General features: G+C 37.3%; 1 long non-coding RNA gene across 1 annotated transcript; it reads right to left on the bottom strand.

Annotated features, from left to right (window-relative positions):
- Positions 1-296: 296 nt before the first annotated feature.
- On the bottom strand, positions 297-15,015 carry LOC148126943 (uncharacterized). Its single transcript, XR_015741430.1, has 5 exons — positions 14,986-15,015; positions 7,383-7,438; positions 5,886-5,948; positions 2,996-3,108; positions 297-916 (listed from the first exon to the last, which is right to left on the bottom strand). It is a non-coding gene; the product is annotated as an uncharacterized LOC148126943 (long non-coding RNA).
- Positions 15,016-17,016: the final 2,001 nt, after the last annotated feature.

Genomic DNA, 17,016 nt, shown 5'->3' with positions numbered 1-17,016 from the left:
ATCCTCCTCTAACTCTACATAAAGAACACATCATATAGACTAGACTAGAATAGACTAGACTAGACTAGACTAGACTAGACTAGAACAGAACAGAACAGAACAGAACAGAACAGAACAGAATAGAATAGAATAGAATAGAATAGAATAGAATAGAATAGAATACTTTATAGGCCAAGTGTGATTGGACATACAAGGAATTTGTCTTGATGTAAATACTCTCAATATACATAAAGGAAAAGATACATTTGTCAAGAGTCAAGTATCATAAGGTATGACACTTAATGATAGTCACAGGGTACAATAAGCAATCAAATCATACTAGGAAACAGTCAATAAAAATCATAAGGATACAAGCGACAAAGTTACTGTCATACAGTCACAAATGGGAGGGGATGGGTGATGAGGAGTGATGGGAAGATTAATAATAATAATAGTGCAGATTTTGTAAATAGTTGGACAGTGTTGAGGAAATTATTTGTTTAGCAGAGTGATGGCTTTCAGGAAAAACTGTTCTTGTGTCTGGTTGTTCTGGTATGCAGTGCTCTATAGCGTCATTTTAAGGGAAGGAGTTGAAACAGTTTATGTCTGGGATGTGAGGGGTATGTAAATATTTTCACAGCCCTCTTTTTGACTCATGCAGTGTACAGGTCCTCGATTGAAGACAGGTTGGCAGTAATAGTTTTTTCTGCAGTCCTAATTACTCTCTGGAGTCTGTGTTTGTCTTGTTGGGTTGCAGAACCAAATCAGACAGTTATAGAGGTGCAGATGACAATCTCAATAATTCCTCTGTAGAACTGTATCAGCAGCTCGTTGGGCAGTTTAAGTCTGAGGGAGAAGGAAGAAGGAAGAGAAGGAGAAGGAGGAGGAGAAGATTGGTGATCATCTGTTTTCCTTGATAGTTTTCCACTGGAAAAGCCTGGAGAAAGAAAATGACCAATGATTACAGCTTTGCAGAGCAAATATATACTCATTTCCTCATTTGCTACTGATGGCCTGTAACCATTTAATTTTCATTCAAGCATGAATATAATGCTGCTAAGTATCAAATTTAGAACTCATCAACCTCAATTAAAATTGTATAACTGAGAATATAAATGAATGGGTTGATTAAAAAAGAGGGAAGGCTGATAAAGTAGAGATTTGAAACCAGATCTTCTGGTCTCAGCTATCATCTTAAGTATTACACAATGTTGAGTCAAATACATCACTGAAGGCAAGGAAGACTAGTTCATATAAGAACTATCTTTCCCAAATAGACATTGTTCATTACTCAGAATAAACATTGGCTTCAGTGGCTATGTCACAGGTTAAGCTTTATTCATGACACTACTTCAAAAGCCAAATGACCTCTGGTCATCATATTAGTGGAGTCTGGTTGACAACAGATGTAGATGCATGTATGCATATAGATGGGTATGCTCAGAAGCCCCCCTATATTCAGTACCTAGAAATTGCAATTTATCCCATTTGGGGAAAAGAATCAGTCATAAACCAAAAAAAAAAAGGTTAGACTACTAGATAGGTTTATAGTGCAAGTTCCGAACACCCTTGTGAATCTTTTCTATTCCCCCAAAGAATCCCATTGGTTCTGAAAAAAAATTAATGGAGAACTTTTAGTCTCCAGATTGCATAATAACTCCTTAATTAGAGAGGGAGGGGAAAGGGAGGGGAGGAGGAGGAGAAGAACACGGAGGAGGAGGAGGAGGAGGAGGAGGAGGAGGAGGAGGAGGAGGAGGAGGAGGAGGAGGAGGAGGAGGAGGAGGAGGAGGAAAGCAAAGAAAGAAAAAGAGAGAGAGAGAGAGAGAGAAAAGAAAAAAAGAGAAAAAAGAAAAAAGAAAAAAGAAAGAAAAAATAAGATGTGAGGGAAAATAAAAGATGTGACTTTTAATTAAACTTTGTAAAGCAGTAAGAGAATTGAAATGATGATTTGCCTTGTATAGGGACTATCTTTATAATCAAAGGAAGTTAATTATAGAGTTGAATAAGATACGCAACTACTTCAAGTCGACAGACAAAAAGTTATTGGTAATTTCCTGCTTGAATAAGGTAGAAGTAGCTTATATTAAAAAAAAAAAATCAGTCTGGCATTATCAATGTGCACACTAATTTATTATTATATAATTAAAGATTGCATATAGATAAGAGCTTCCAAGAGCAGTGAACTACAAAATGTGTCGATAGAGGCAATGTTACCAATGTTTTACATTATTGTCCATGTGTTTGAATATCTGGGCAGGCTTTTCTAGTCCCCCCTCCCCCCCAGTTCTTTAGCACTGTTGAAGAAGAATTAGATGAATACTTTGCAGAAAGGATAACCAAATATCTGGAATTACACAAAGTAGAGTATACACAGAGTCTTATATCACTGCTCTTAAACTGCATTTTAAATCAATCGCAGGTTCTGAATGGTCTTCCAAGGCAGCCTTGTTAGGAATGATAGCCACCTAACAGTTGTGTTGGCAATCTATAAACCAGGATAGTCATTTTATAACTGTTGTATCTTTAAGAGAGTGCTGTAATTGTGATTGGCTGAGGTTCCTCCAACGGCTGTAAGATGGAGCCAAAAGCCTTCTTGCCTTCTGCCTGATCATTATTCTGCTTAGATTGCTGTGAGTCTTGCAAACTGTTAGCAAACTCCGTTTACTGAACTGTGTTTATGATACTGGACTTTGTTTTTGGATTATTCCTGGACTGATTGTATTGAATACTACCTGCTTTAACCGTGTACGATTAAAGACTGTTGGACTGTTTGTTGGACTTTGTTTACCCATTTACTGGAAGTAAAACCTACATTTTACTATTCAGTGTATCTGTATGCTGGTTGTGTGTTATTCAACACCACTCTCACTATGTTTCCCTGAGTGCACTCATTCTCCTAATGAGGAATACCTCAACAAGCCTAAAGTAGAATAATCCAGTTCAGTAATGGAATAATCCAGATCAGTAATGCAATAATCCAGATCAGTAATGATAAGAGAGAGTAATCATTGCCAACCTGGTGGAGATCAATCCAGTTGAAATTATGTTTGGGGCAGAAACAAAATCCGTTTTTCTGCTGAATCGTCCCGCATTCTCACTGTTCTTTTCTCCATTCTTCCACTGAGCAGTCTTCTAGGCAACAAGCACACATCAACAGAAAAAAATTAATTTGTCCTATAACTTAAACAATTATTTTGCTGACTGCTCATAGGTAATTGGTTGGATTAATAAGCTTGCTTCATAGTGAGTCCAGATCCTATTTTGGTTCCCATGGTGGATATTTGATTTGTAATGAGTTCATTCTTACAATTATTCCCACAATAATTAAATTACAAATGAGAAACAGCAGCCATACTTAAAGGGCTAAGTCCTTTCATAACATCCCCTCTTTTGTGAGTTTTTACTCTTGCTACAGCTACTATAAAAGAACCATCTGGTAAAGATTTTTGACTCGACTAAGCTCATTTAGGATGACCTGAAGAAAATGACTTTTTCATCCTTTCAATTCATCATTAAACAACTTTCAGCTTTAAGTCAAAGCCCAGCGAGGGGTGAATTGCATTGTTTGGTTGAGGAATGGGGTTGAGATGACAAGCTCAGACCAGATTTTTAAGGTTGTTATTTTGCTCAATGCAACATGAAGAAAGCCCTCAAAAGCCCTTTTATGCTCCTTCCAATGTAAACTGGATTGGAATAAAAGAATACGAAGCTGAGCATCCAAACCATGATGCCCACCCAAAGAACAGAGGACCAGGAACACTATATAGTTTGAGTATTTTCTAGAATTAATTTCCTTTCCCCAAGTATAATTTCATGCCCAAAGAACAAGCTTAGACATCTTTCTATTCTTATAAATGTTTCTGCTTCTTACTGATATGACAATAGCATCTATATTTTGGAACGGTTGAATTAATATCCTGCCAGGAACTTTTCCATATTCCATCCCTCTTATGATAGGAACAGTCATCAACTGTCTGGCAGCAATATAATTTAGCAGAATTAATCTGATATGTTTCCTGTAGTCAGTAGCCATACTTGTTCTTTCTAGCTATTTATAATAATTACTGTTACAGTGCATAATTCTCCCCCTTTGAACTGACTTTGACTCTCAGAGTTACATAAAACTAGAACGGTGAGGGAGCAAGTCCTTGTAGACTTTATAAGTTTATGGATGCAATTGAGCTTCCATGTATAGTGACCCAGTGGTGGGATTCAAAAAAATTTACTACTAGTTCTGTGGGCATGGCTTGGTGGACATGGCATGGCTTGGTGGGTGTGGCTTGGTGGGCATGGCAGGGGAAGGTTACTGCAAAATCTCCATTCCCTCCCCACTCCACTAACCTGCTTTCCAGATCCGCTCTCCTGTGCAAACAAAGAAGACCCAGCTGATCAGCTGGGACTTGGGAGGCAGAGAATAGATGGGGGCGGGGCCAGTCAAAGGTGGTATTTGCCAGTTCTCCGAACTACTCAAAATTTCCACGACCAGTTTTCCAGAACTGGTCAGAACCTGCTTTATACCACCTCTGTAGTGACCACACTACATATCTCCAAGGTTTATGGGCTCATAGCCAATGAAGGATGTTTTACCACTCAAAATCTTAAATCCTTCTAGGAAGCTTTTGATATCCCCTTTCTATTTCTTTCATGAAATAGTCTTCCATCTCTCTTAGATTTGTGAAGTTCAGACAGTTTTCTACAACATAGGATTGCGGTGTAAAATTCTTGGTCAGTCTGATTTCCCCCCCCTCCCCAAATCTGATAAGCACTAGCATTGCAAAAAAGTGGGGACAAATTCCCAATCTATTAGTAAGAAAAATTGATCTTTATGTTTTGGGAAACCCACTTTGAAAATATAGGCCCAGAATCTAGAGAAATAGAGAATTTCAATCAATCTGAATTTCATCCAGTTTCACTGGCACAGATTCGGTCTATAATAAGTTGTTTGTATTATTGTTATTGCTTTCCAATGCACCCAAAATAACTAGCCAAACTAGAATGAAAGATCTCTCCCTCTTCCAGAAAAGATCAAAGTAATTGACAAGAGCAGCTCACAAATTTTATTATCTACCTATGGAGGAAGAAAAAAATAATGCAAGGAAACAAAAACTCTTGACTACATACAAGTCTGGAAAGAGCAACATATGTTCAAAAGAATAACAAAGCCATCCTTGACATTTTTACATCTGAGGAAAGTGGTCTGTTTCTTCAATTTTTGTGGATTGCACACTTGAAAGTTCTATGGTGAAGCATATGTGACATTGTCTTATTCTCTATCAAGTTTTATGATGGGAACAGAATCATTCCTCACATCTGGACTTCCTCTTGCTGAAGGTTTGATAACTGAGAGCATTTACATAATGAATTATGTTAGGACCACAGAATGATAGCACATATGCAAGCTTTTTAACAGGAAAAATGTATTCAACTATATTCAGAAATGAAAAGTTTTGACCACAGGAACAGGCTGGTTAAATTTTGGAATCTCCACAGGTAGAATTTATTGAAGATTTCAGTTCTATCCCTCAAAATGGCAGGTAGCAGATTAAATAGATTCTGCACAGTAGAGGATAAGAGCTTTATTATATACTTTCCTTTTTCTATGTAGGATTTCTGAGATTTTATATCTCTTCTGACCTTTCCTCTATCAGTTTATAGCTGTCTTTTAGTATTAAATTTTAAATGCTTTTTTAAAATACTCTCCTTGACTAGATACAGACTTGGAGTTCCTACAACATATATTTCTTCACCCAAACGGGATGCTTTTAGATGCAATCCAGAATGTTCCTTCCAATCAATTTATTTTTATAGATGTTTCTTCCCTTTATTTGACTGAATAAAAAAACAGATTGACATCGCTTTTTTTCCATTGAAAAAACACATTAATTCTTTAGCACCTCATGACTTACAGGCCATAGACAGGAAGTGGAGTCTGTGTCTTCTCTCAGTCCATCATTCCACCAGCTTTTTGTCTAAGAGATTAATATTCAAGTGTCACTTCTTTCTGCCTTTCTTCCCAGGTATATATCCATAAGCATAGGCTACTGTAAGCATATGCTAGGCTAGTATGTAAATAAATCTCCTTTTTGTTTTTACTATGAAACCTGCTTCTGTAATTACTGCATAGATCAGATTCCCCCTACTTAGCTTTCAGGACAAACCAAAGATGGCTTGATGTTGCCACCTGCTCAAGTTTCCACTCCCTTCCTTTTCTCATATATTTCTCATTCATTCATTGTCCAGACATTTTTTTAAAAAAGACAATGGGAAGTATTTGAAATATACTGTACATCTATCATTACTGGTTAATTGAGGCATATATGTTTCAAGCTTATCAGTACTTGATGAAAAGTATCAAAAGTGCTCTTTGATAAAGATGTTTTCCTAAGGATGTCAATGTAGAAGTTTTTAATTCCTGGAAGCCTTTATCCTAATGCATCCTAGGATTATTATTATTATGCTTTCCATAAAACTCAGGAAAAATGAAAATCTCCTTATCATAAATGCTTATTTTCTGGGCATTACAGAGTACATTTGACCCATCTTTTTTTCTTGAATCATAATAAAAGAACATAAAAGCCTTAAAAACTTGGCTGTGTACCCAAGCCTGGTGCTCTGCTACTACAGATATTTATTCTTTGGCTTTTTATTGTTATTTAATTGTTTAAACTGTTTTATAATTTTAGGATTGTAAGCTGCCCAGAGTCACTTGGCTGAGAAAGGTGACTATAGAAATTGAATAAATAAAAAGCAAATTAATAAGAATTACCATACGGGAGCCAGTAATGCTGTCACACTCCACCTGATCTGAATTTTAAAAATTCATCCCATGGGTATAATTCCTTTCCTTTTTGTAAACTGTTCTGAATTCAAGAACTTAGATGAGAGTTCCCTCAATTCATTTGTACCAGGAAAATATCTTCAGGAGCTGGCTTGCCATTCCAGTCCAGAATGAAAATTTTGGCCCTGTCTATTTATACTAGGAGAACTACCATAAAGTAATAAATGCCCTTGTGGGACTCAAGGCACTACCAAGTTGTCTTCAAGCAATACAGGCCAACAACTATTTTTGGAGAGCAGGAATGGATGACATCAGCTCACATTCACTGCCTGCTTACCACAAATATGGCTTCCAGGTGTGCTTTTGCACCATTTTCAGAATAACGTTTCTGGCTTTTATCCATTTTCCAGCTGTGCTGTGGAGTCAGGTTATGGGCAGGGGTGCCAATCCTTGCACTAAACTACCTAGTTTTCTCCTGATTGTTGTTAGGTTTGTGATCTTTTTAATTGTCTGTTTTAAAAAATGGAAAAGTAGGTAACTCAAGAAATAAAAATTAAAAAACTTAAAAATCCCACACCTGCTGGTCATTCTAAGTATTGTTTTAGATATGAATACGAAGACTTACTTGTCTCTTGGACAGCAAATTATTCAGATTCCCAGCATTCAGTTGAAGAAATAGTTCTTAAGAACTGGAAGTGATATAAAGTTAATACAGAAGTGATCTAATCAGCAGTTAAATTTCCACACATTTTTACATATTCCATATATATCCTTAGTCTTTCATTTGCTCAAGAAAAGTGACCTTCTTATTTGCCTCAGTATCCTCCATTCTTTACATTCAAATGGATTCTGTGTCTTTGGTTTAAAAGATTCAATGTATCTGCTACTTCCTGTTTAATTAGGCAGGCATTAATTATCTATCCACTATTGTCCATCACCAATTATAATAATTACCTTGCTTTGCTTTTACTATATTTTTAATGTATTTTTGTTTGCAATTCTGGTCAGTAACAGTAATAAAAATAAGCAGTTTTTATTTTTTGTGATATGTAGTGGTTTATTGCATGTATTAAATTAATAGGTTTGTAATGAAAGCAATCTGTCCAGGGGTGGGATTCTACCAGTTTGCACCCATTCTCTAGAACTGGTTGTTAACATTCTAAGCAGTTTGGAGAACCGGTTGTTAGAAGAAATTACTGGCCTAATCCTGTAAGGAAGGCAGGAAGGAAACATTCTGGTGTTGCTTACAGAAACTGCCTCTCTGTTAACCCTTATTACAACCCTTATTACTAGACTTCCTGTCTCTGGAACTTCTCTGGAGTTTTTTTTCCCCTCCTTTGCTGATACTTTGCTTATGTGGAGTGACCATTCAAAGTTACAACGGCACTGAAAAAAGTGACTTATGACCATTTTTCACACTTACTACTGTTGCAGAATCCCAACAGTCTTGAGAAGCCAGGTGAGGAGATGCGTGCCTTGATGTGAGTGATACTGAGTTGGCCATGCCCAGCCAATAACATGACCATCAAGCCATGCCCACCAACTTAGCCATGCCCACAGAAATGGTTACTGGTTGTTAAAAAATTTGAATCCCACCCCTGACTCTGTCCCAAATGAAATGTTAATGGAGCATCTAGAAATTTAGGCAAATGAACTTTTCTTCAGGACTATATATGGTCATTAAACACAGCTTTAAGTCTGAATTTGATTTAAAGTTGACTGGCATTTGGAAACAACAACTCATTCGTTTGTAAAGAAAGGAAAACTTTTGATGTCATTGTTAAGGTTGTAGACTTTATGATTTTCCAACTTTCCCAGATAATATATCAACAAAAAGGTTTAGCTGGTTGCTTAGATAAATTTTAAATAAATCTACATTTTTTAAAAAAATATAGTTCCTAACTACATTTATAAATAAAGAATGTGATTGCCAAAAACATGGGCAGTTTTCACATTACCTGCTGTGCAATGAATTCCTGTGAAAAACTTCCTGGAACAGTGTCTGTTACTTCTTTGTGAACAGAAAAGTAATTGGCCTCTTTCTTTCTTAAACAACAAAAATCCTTTCATTGCTTCTTTGAACAAATTGTGCACTTGGAATATAGCAAAAACAGTTTATAGTTACCTAAAAAATATAGAAAGTCCTTCTTTAGTGACCACAATTGGTCCATCAACTCAGTCCTAAAGAGGAGTGATTACCAAATGAAACCATGATGATGCTTATAGTCTTACTTCAGGTTTCTTTTGCTTTAAAGACCTGTAGAAGTCATAAATGCAAGAACTGGTCCCAAAGTTATTTTTTCATTACCTTCTTAACTCTAAACAGTAATTATATGAGGTAGTTGGTAGATGAGGACTGCCTGTATTTGAATTATGCAGAAATACTAAAATGGTAGCATTTCAGAAAACTTGGAAGAGTGCAGCTATACTCACTATAGCTCTATCTATATGCAATTGCATGTGGGAATTATTTTGGAAGACAGGGGAAGAGCCACAGCCAGGTAGATAAGAGACAGCTTAGCCCACAGAGGGAATGTAGGCATGGCAAATATCTCAGAAGGAACCCTACCTAGTTTTTGGGGGGCAGGGGGGCAATAATGTACTTTCAGACTTACAAGATTGATGTTAGCCTTGCGAGATAGTCCAAACAGGAAGCACACCCAAATAAACTAATTCTATTTTATTATAAAGTAACATTGACAGAAACTTGCATTAAGTGACCTGGGAATTTGGGTCCTTAGTCACTCACAGAATGCAAAAGTGTTGGGTTCTTGTAGGACAAGGTTTGAAAGACCCCATTCTAGACTTCCTTTCAAGAAGAAAAACAATGCTCTGTGCAATTGTAACTGTGTGGTATAGATCACAAATGAAATCTTCTAAAATGGAACGGAAAGAAAAAGAAAGGAGGCAAATATTTCTGCCTAGTAAAGTAAAAAAAGAATATGGGGGGAACCCTGTCGAAAGAAGTGAGAAAGAAAAATAACAGCAACGAGTTGAAAATGAAGAAGGAATCTCTGGAAGTCTCTGTGTAGACCCACACTTGCTTACCATAGAAGACCCTTTAGGTAGGGAAAATTCAAGAGAGAGGAAAAATTTGGCTTGTTTCCTCTCATCCCCATTTTTTCAACCATCTGACATAGCAGATAGAGGAGAATATTTTTAGCTGCATGGTTTACAAGATTGTAACCCTCCTGGGTACCTAAATGTGAGCTATGTGCAGCTGAAACAGGTCAACTCCCCATCTGCATTTTATTTTCATATTCTGTCATGCTCAATCCACATACGCCACCCTAGTTTTTTTCTTTTAATTGACAAATAGATATTTATTTTTTTTGTCCAGCTAATTGTTTCTCTTATGTTAGCAAATGATTATATTAGCTCTTAAATTCTGCAAGCTTGCTATCCTGTGTGCTTCAAGCAGCACCTGGGTAGGATTACTGCAGTGAGGGTGTTCTAACTGAGCCTCTGTAAATCAATAATTGCTCCCAAACAACCTTTTCAATGCTTTTCTTTCAAAAACGTTTATCATGCCACCAAGCCGCATTATGCCCCATCAGAACACAGGGGCTATAATCACAGCGTGAGGTTTCATTTCCTTATGGTGGAACAGAGTAGGTTGTCGTAGGACATAGAATTTTTTTTTTTATTCCCACCAGTATTTTACATGCTTGCATTTTGTATTTGAAGTAGAATATCCTGTATTCATTGTGTTCTCGGGATTTCCAATAGTCAGAGCATTTCTGTGTTAGTACAAAGAGCCATTCTTTGTGCCCCTATCACAGCAATTGCAACCCACATACCCTTGTGCTTAAATGGAATTCCTTCCCTTTCATACATACTGTATATATATTTCTCCACTAGTTGGAATTATCTGGGTGCTGGTGAGTGCACTAGCACTGAATCATATAATTTCAAGACAGAAGTCCAGGAGTGTAAGGCTTTTACTGAAATGTTTCCTAGTTGATGTCAAAGTGTTCCAATCCTTCTTAAAAGCTGCAAGTGTTTTTACATGATTTTCTTTTTGAAATGCTGTTACTTTTATCTCATGGTTTTTGACAATTCTAACAGTTTTCGGGAGAGGGGGAAAATAATGGCACATTAGATGACTCCACCTTCCAAAAAGTGAGAAGAGCTGGGGAAAACTTGATTTGATTCAATTTAAATCAACCCAGTGAGAGTAATTATATTGAATGTGGATGTGATAATTTTATTCTTCTGGCACATACCAAAATCTTAATCCCATGGCCTTTGTTTGGCTTCTAGTATTGGTCACAACAAGGTGGTCTACTTCTCATGCCATAATGAGTTTTTTTGCCATTTGTAATGCTTGAGGGTGTGGATGGGCCTCTGGAGAGATAAGGTCATTACTTGCTTGCTTGACTTTTGCCATGATTAAATCTTAAGAGATGTATCTCTGCCTGCTTAAAGGAAGCAGTTGTAAAACTCCCCTGACCTGGAAGATCTTTGTGAGTGTAAGCCAATCTCTAATTTTCTATTTCTGGGTAAGGTGATCAGGATCCTCATAACTTCATCTTGATGAGAGGGATATTCTGGAATCATTTCAATTAATTTCATCTGGGATATACCTGCAACCCATTTAACTGCTACAGTGTTTTTCATGTGGGGCTATGCAATGCAATGCCCAGCCTGATGACCAGTGCAGGTACAGAGATTTGTCCTGAAAGATCAGCATTGGTTACCAATGGCCTATTTATCTTCTCTGAACTGCTGATTAGATGGGACCTAACTGGCAGAGGCCAAAAGACACAATGACAGCTGCACGGAAGAGTTAAGTAATTCTCCAACTCCCAGACCCAGTGTTAACCATAGAGTTAGATCCTGGGATGAGCCCGTTATTATAAACTGGGGGGATGGGGGCTTCCTGAAATTAAAGTAGGTTCTGCAAGGCAGACTTTGAAAACCAAGAGACTCATCAGAATAAAGGCTCCTACTTGCCAATGGTGATCGTTTTTTATTGAAAGGGCTAGCCGATTCAAGGTTTGTTATCTTGTCATACCATCAATAATACTTCCTCTTTTGGGTGGATGAAACTGGTAAGTGGCCCCAAAATGATTTAGGTACTGTAGTCCAGAAGAGAGTTTAGGGTTTGATGTAAAAGGTGCTGTTGAGCAGTAATCTTACAATAGCTTCCCCAATTTGCTATCCTCTAGATCAGGGGTTCCCAACCTGGGGTGCTTGCACCCCCTGGGGGTGCGAGACGATATTCCAGTGGGTGCAAGAAAAGTCCAGGTAAATAATAGGATATTGGCTATATGTTGGCATTTTTATTTATTATTTATTTCAGGGGGTGCGAGGTTCGAGTGAAATTTCTTTAGGGGTGTGGGGCAAAGAAAAGGTTGGGAACCACTGCTCTAGATCAGGGGTGCCCAGCCTTGCAAACCTAAGATCTGTAGACAGCTTCAGAGAATTCTGAGGGTCTTAAAATTGTCAAGTATGGACAATATCTTGCCCTAGATATTGACTCTCTGGGATGTTGGGCAATTATAATCCCAGTATACCTAAAGGGCAGTAAATTGGAGAGGGCTGGGTTATACATTCAGATGGAATATAATTAGTTCCATCTCACTGAAATATAAACAATAATTTTCCATTTGTTTCAATGTATGTATCTGCTTTTAAATATAAACTGTGTCTCTTTTTGTTTCTTCTGGCATAAAAGCAGACACCACACTACTTCTTAGCTTGTCAATGTCATACTGACACGTTTTACAAAGCTTGGTAGGTAGCCCTGTCATGAGTCAGTTTAGCGGGGATCATAAAGCTGTAAGTCTGACCCTTCTATTGCAATCCCTCTTTAGAGTTTCAAGTAAGTAGGTGGAGAGGGTTTATTTAGAAATAGCAGAGATTGTTTGGGATCCTTTGAATGCAATGCATACACTTTCAATTCATATGAAACATCACAATAATTTTTAATAAAGAAAATTAATTTAATTTTTTTCCAACCGAAAGAGAAGAAACAGATCACTCCTCTCACAGAAAAGCCTTACCTTGTGGTATCGTGAAATGAAATCATCTGGAAACTTAAATCAGGAGGTTGCTTTTCCGTATTGTGATGTTTTGTTCAGCAAAAAGAGAGATTTACAGATGTCCTTGACTTACGACCACAGTTCAGCCCAATATTTATGTTGTTAAGTGAGCTTAGCCCCATCTTACAACCTTTATTGCCACAGTGAATTCCTGCAGTTGGTAAGTTAATAACCCAGTTGTTAAATTGACCTGTACTTCATCTTAAGTATTAAGCACATTTTTCAAACACCATTTGCAGATGTATCACTTGTAGCCCCACACTTTTCCCCTGTGGATTCAGCATTTAATATATGAAATGAAACAGTGATTACTTCACACTGTGCTTCCTTTCAATTATATTGTCCTTTTTCCTTTGAAGAAAACAATTGCCACAAAGCATTTTAATAAAACAAATGCCGCTGCCACATAGCTCCAAAACTCTGAACAACCGCTAGATGGCAGCAAAGATGGTTGCATATTTTCCCAATATTGTTGAGAGGCTGCAATAAATCTGACTTAGAGAGCCTTAATGTTAACAAGAGCTCTGCTCTGCAGAAGAAGGAATAAAAGAGTATTACTAATGAAGCTGCCTGGAAGACAAAGAAGAATAAGATCATAAGTTGGATTTGAGCAAATGAACCAGTCATACAAGAAAAAATAGGCAGAGCACGTAAACATTCAGAAATGTTGAAATTTTAGGTTCCAAAATTTAGGGTCAGAACTAAAAACAACCATGTTGGCTGGAAACGTGGAAAATTATAGTCTGAGTACCACCAAAGTTAGGGAAAGGTGTACCTGTAAAAGTGCCCCAATTGTATCATCCTTCTTTAAAAGTCCTTTTGATTTCAGTTCCTAGCATCTGCCATTAGATCTGCTTGCAGCTGGGTGATTATGAAAACATAAAACTCAGATCAGAAAAATAGTATTTATGTCATCTTAGCTTCCATTAATTTATTCCCATTTTAAAACAAATAGAAAAGTATTCCATAGTTTAAGTGTGTGCTTGTGAAGAACACCTTTTCATCTATTCTGAATCTCTTGTGGTTCTATTTCAATAAATGACTCCAGTTTCTTACTGTTGTGAAAGAGGGAAAAACTTCAGTCTCTGGATTATTTATTTATTAATGTCTCCACTTTTGCAAATCTAAAAACTTCCCCCCAACCCTTTTTGCAGCTCCTTAATCATTTGGCTTGTGCTTTTCTGTATCTTCTCCAGTTCTTCAGACTCCTTTTTGTGGTGCAGCAGCCACAATGAGGCAATTGGCCAAGTGTAATTGGTTAGAACAACTACAATATTGGCAGTTTCCATTCTGTTACTAAGGGACCCTCTGAGAAATTTGCCCTTTTCATTACAGTCACAAACAACATTAATTTTACAAGATCTTTTTCCTGGCTAGACCTCAAAATGATTCTTGGCCACAACCTTTTATTTGTTTTGATTGAATTGCATTTGACATTTTCATCTCTATTCTCCTAATCTGGAGAGATCAGTTTTGAAGACTGCATTTGCCCCATCGAAAATAATTTGGGACTGACAGTAAAATTGAGTCCCTCACCATTGACCCCAATTTTTAGACAATATATGAACATTAAAAATCCTCAGTCTGGATCTCTGGGAGTTTACTCATTTCATCAACAGAATCAACATGATCAAGATTTTGGTCAGAGCAAGCTTTATAGCAGAGTTGTCCTTATTTTAAAAGGGAGGGGAATGAAAAGAAGCCACAAGGAAAGGAACCACCCAAGGGGTAACTGTGAAGTTGCTCCCAATCATCTCAATAAAAGCTGGAGATGGACTCTTGATTGTTGACTCCTTCCCAAAAACTTAGAATGGTTAAAAGACATCTTAATATAAGTAAAGCAACTCAATGAGTTGAAATGCTATTCATTCCCAACATGTCCAAATGCTTTTTCAGGTCTTTTGGTATGGCCCAGGACTCCATCTCAGACTCTGACACTGATGCTGAAGAAACTTCTCCTGCTGAACTTGTTGAAGTCAGCGCCAAAAGACACCAAGCCAGGAATCATCTGAGGCTGATCAAACACAAGCGTCATGAAAACAGTTGCAGGAGGCAAATAGTTTGCATGGTCTTTAAGCTCATATGCTTAATGGATAGATGGAGACCTGAACAAAGAAGCTCAATAAGGCTCCTTGCCAAACAAGGGAGGAACTATATTAATAGAAAATAGTTGACTGTTACCTGATTTAAGAGGCAGTCCTGACCCAAGTTTCTCCTTTAAAAACAACTATCTGATCTCCTGCATCAGAGTGTTATTCCCTTGAAGCCAGCTTGTGAAACTTGACCTTTGGACTGGCTGACAAACCTAACTGGTTCTCTGAATTTTCTGTATTTTCTGTCATCTGTCTGTATTTTCACTTCTCTTCTATAAAAATTGAAAACATTCTGTTGAAAGTTGAAAGTCTTCTGCTGAAAGTGATACAATCAGGCAAGTTTTCACCACTATTGCTTTCTTTTTGGTACGTTCATTCAATCAATCTCTATTTGAAAGATTTTAATTTCCTCTATTTTTTTCTAGTTCTTTCTCATTCACCTTTTTATCTCAAGCTACTTCTTGATGGATTTATCTCAAGCTACTTCTTGATGGATTTATTATTATTCATCCATTTACTGCATATCTGGAAGAAATATTATCTTTTTCCAGTACAATGTTAATCCAAAAACGTAGATTCTCAAAATTGATGTCATAAAGCAATACAGAAAACCATTCACTTAACAGGGTGAAGAAAGTCAATTGAAGACTCCAAAATGCTTTGACTAGAAAATATAGTCTTCCTCCTATTCTCATCCTGATTCACTGCTTTGGTAAGTGGTTCACAATTCTGTTGTGAAAAAAAATGCTGTATAATATTTATTCCTCCATTCTCTCCAAGTCACTGATATGAATAATTTGTCATTATAAATTGTGGAAGAACCTCTAGATTTGCTGACCTGCAAGCATTTGAGTAAAAAAATAACATGACATATTATACAATCATGTATTAATCACATCAATAATACAATAATGTTGAAAACAATCTGTTACAGAGACTTAAGTCATTGAAGTTTCTACCATCTTGAAATCTACAGTATCTGCAGTTGCTGTTATTTTGGTATTTCCAGTGAGGTGGGTTTTTTTAAAGTTCAGATGGCCAATTAAAGTGTTCTTGAAATGTTGTGTATAATCATGTCTGTGCCTTTTCGGTAAGATTCCAAACATCTTAAGAGGTCAAGGTTGTTTGCTTTTTCCATAGTGATAATGGAAAACCAATTCTTCTCTCCTATTTCTGTTCCAGTTTTTACAATGGCTTGAGAGTCTTGGACCGAAAGACATACCCTTCTGAACGACTTTGCATGATGGGCAAAAATATCTTCACATATATGGGCAGATACAATAATTTTTAACAGTATATATGTATTTGTATTCAAATCAATGGAGGAAACCTTCAAATCAGTGGAGAAAACCTAAAGAAGGTGGACATTTTTCAGTATTTGGGATCCCATTTCCAAGGCAATCACAGCATCAGATATGAGCAAGGGTAAATACCAAGACTGCCTACCAATTAGAGGACAATGGCCAGCAACCTTGCAGGCATCCAAAAACAGAGGTGGCAACAGTGGAGGGTTTCAAAAAGGTTTCTTACCAGTTCGGTGTGAGTATGTGCTTTGTGCATGCGCAGCATTTGCAACTCACCTTCTACTGCAAGCACTGTGTGTAAAACAGCTGACTCATAGCAATTGGCTGTGCCATGCAAAACGGATGAGGTTGAAAAGCAGGAAATAAAAGTCAGTATAGAGCCTGGGTGGGAGGGCTCAGCAGCTGATCATCAAAGTGAACTGGTTTGCTGACAGATTATCATCGGAGCTAACCAGTTTGACCAAACCAGGCCGAACCAGTAGAATACTACCACTGGATGGCAAGATACCATCAACAAAGATATGCAAGCCGTAGGCCTGTGCCCTGGAGATGCAGCTGACCATGCAAAGTGGCATTCGATGATCCAAAAAGTGGACCCTACACCTGCAGGAATACGCTAGGAAGAAGTAGATATATGTATTTGTATATTTGTTGGAGAGTTTTTACTAGGGCAAAATGTAGTATTAAGCACAATCACCACTGAATATTTGTACATGTTCATATAAGTATCAGAGTGCATGCTTCATTCATCCTGGATGCCAGTGAAAATATGAATCTGTAACTGTATGTTGTCATGGGTGATTCAAGAAGTATGT

The sequence above is a fragment of the Pseudonaja textilis genome, chromosome 2 (genome assembly GCF_049901715.1).
Source record: "Pseudonaja textilis isolate UNSWEBS1 chromosome 2, rPseTex1.2, whole genome shotgun sequence".
Classification (NCBI taxonomy): domain Eukaryota; kingdom Metazoa; phylum Chordata; class Lepidosauria; order Squamata; family Elapidae; genus Pseudonaja; species Pseudonaja textilis.
This window is presented reverse-complemented; position numbering and strand designations above follow the sequence as displayed.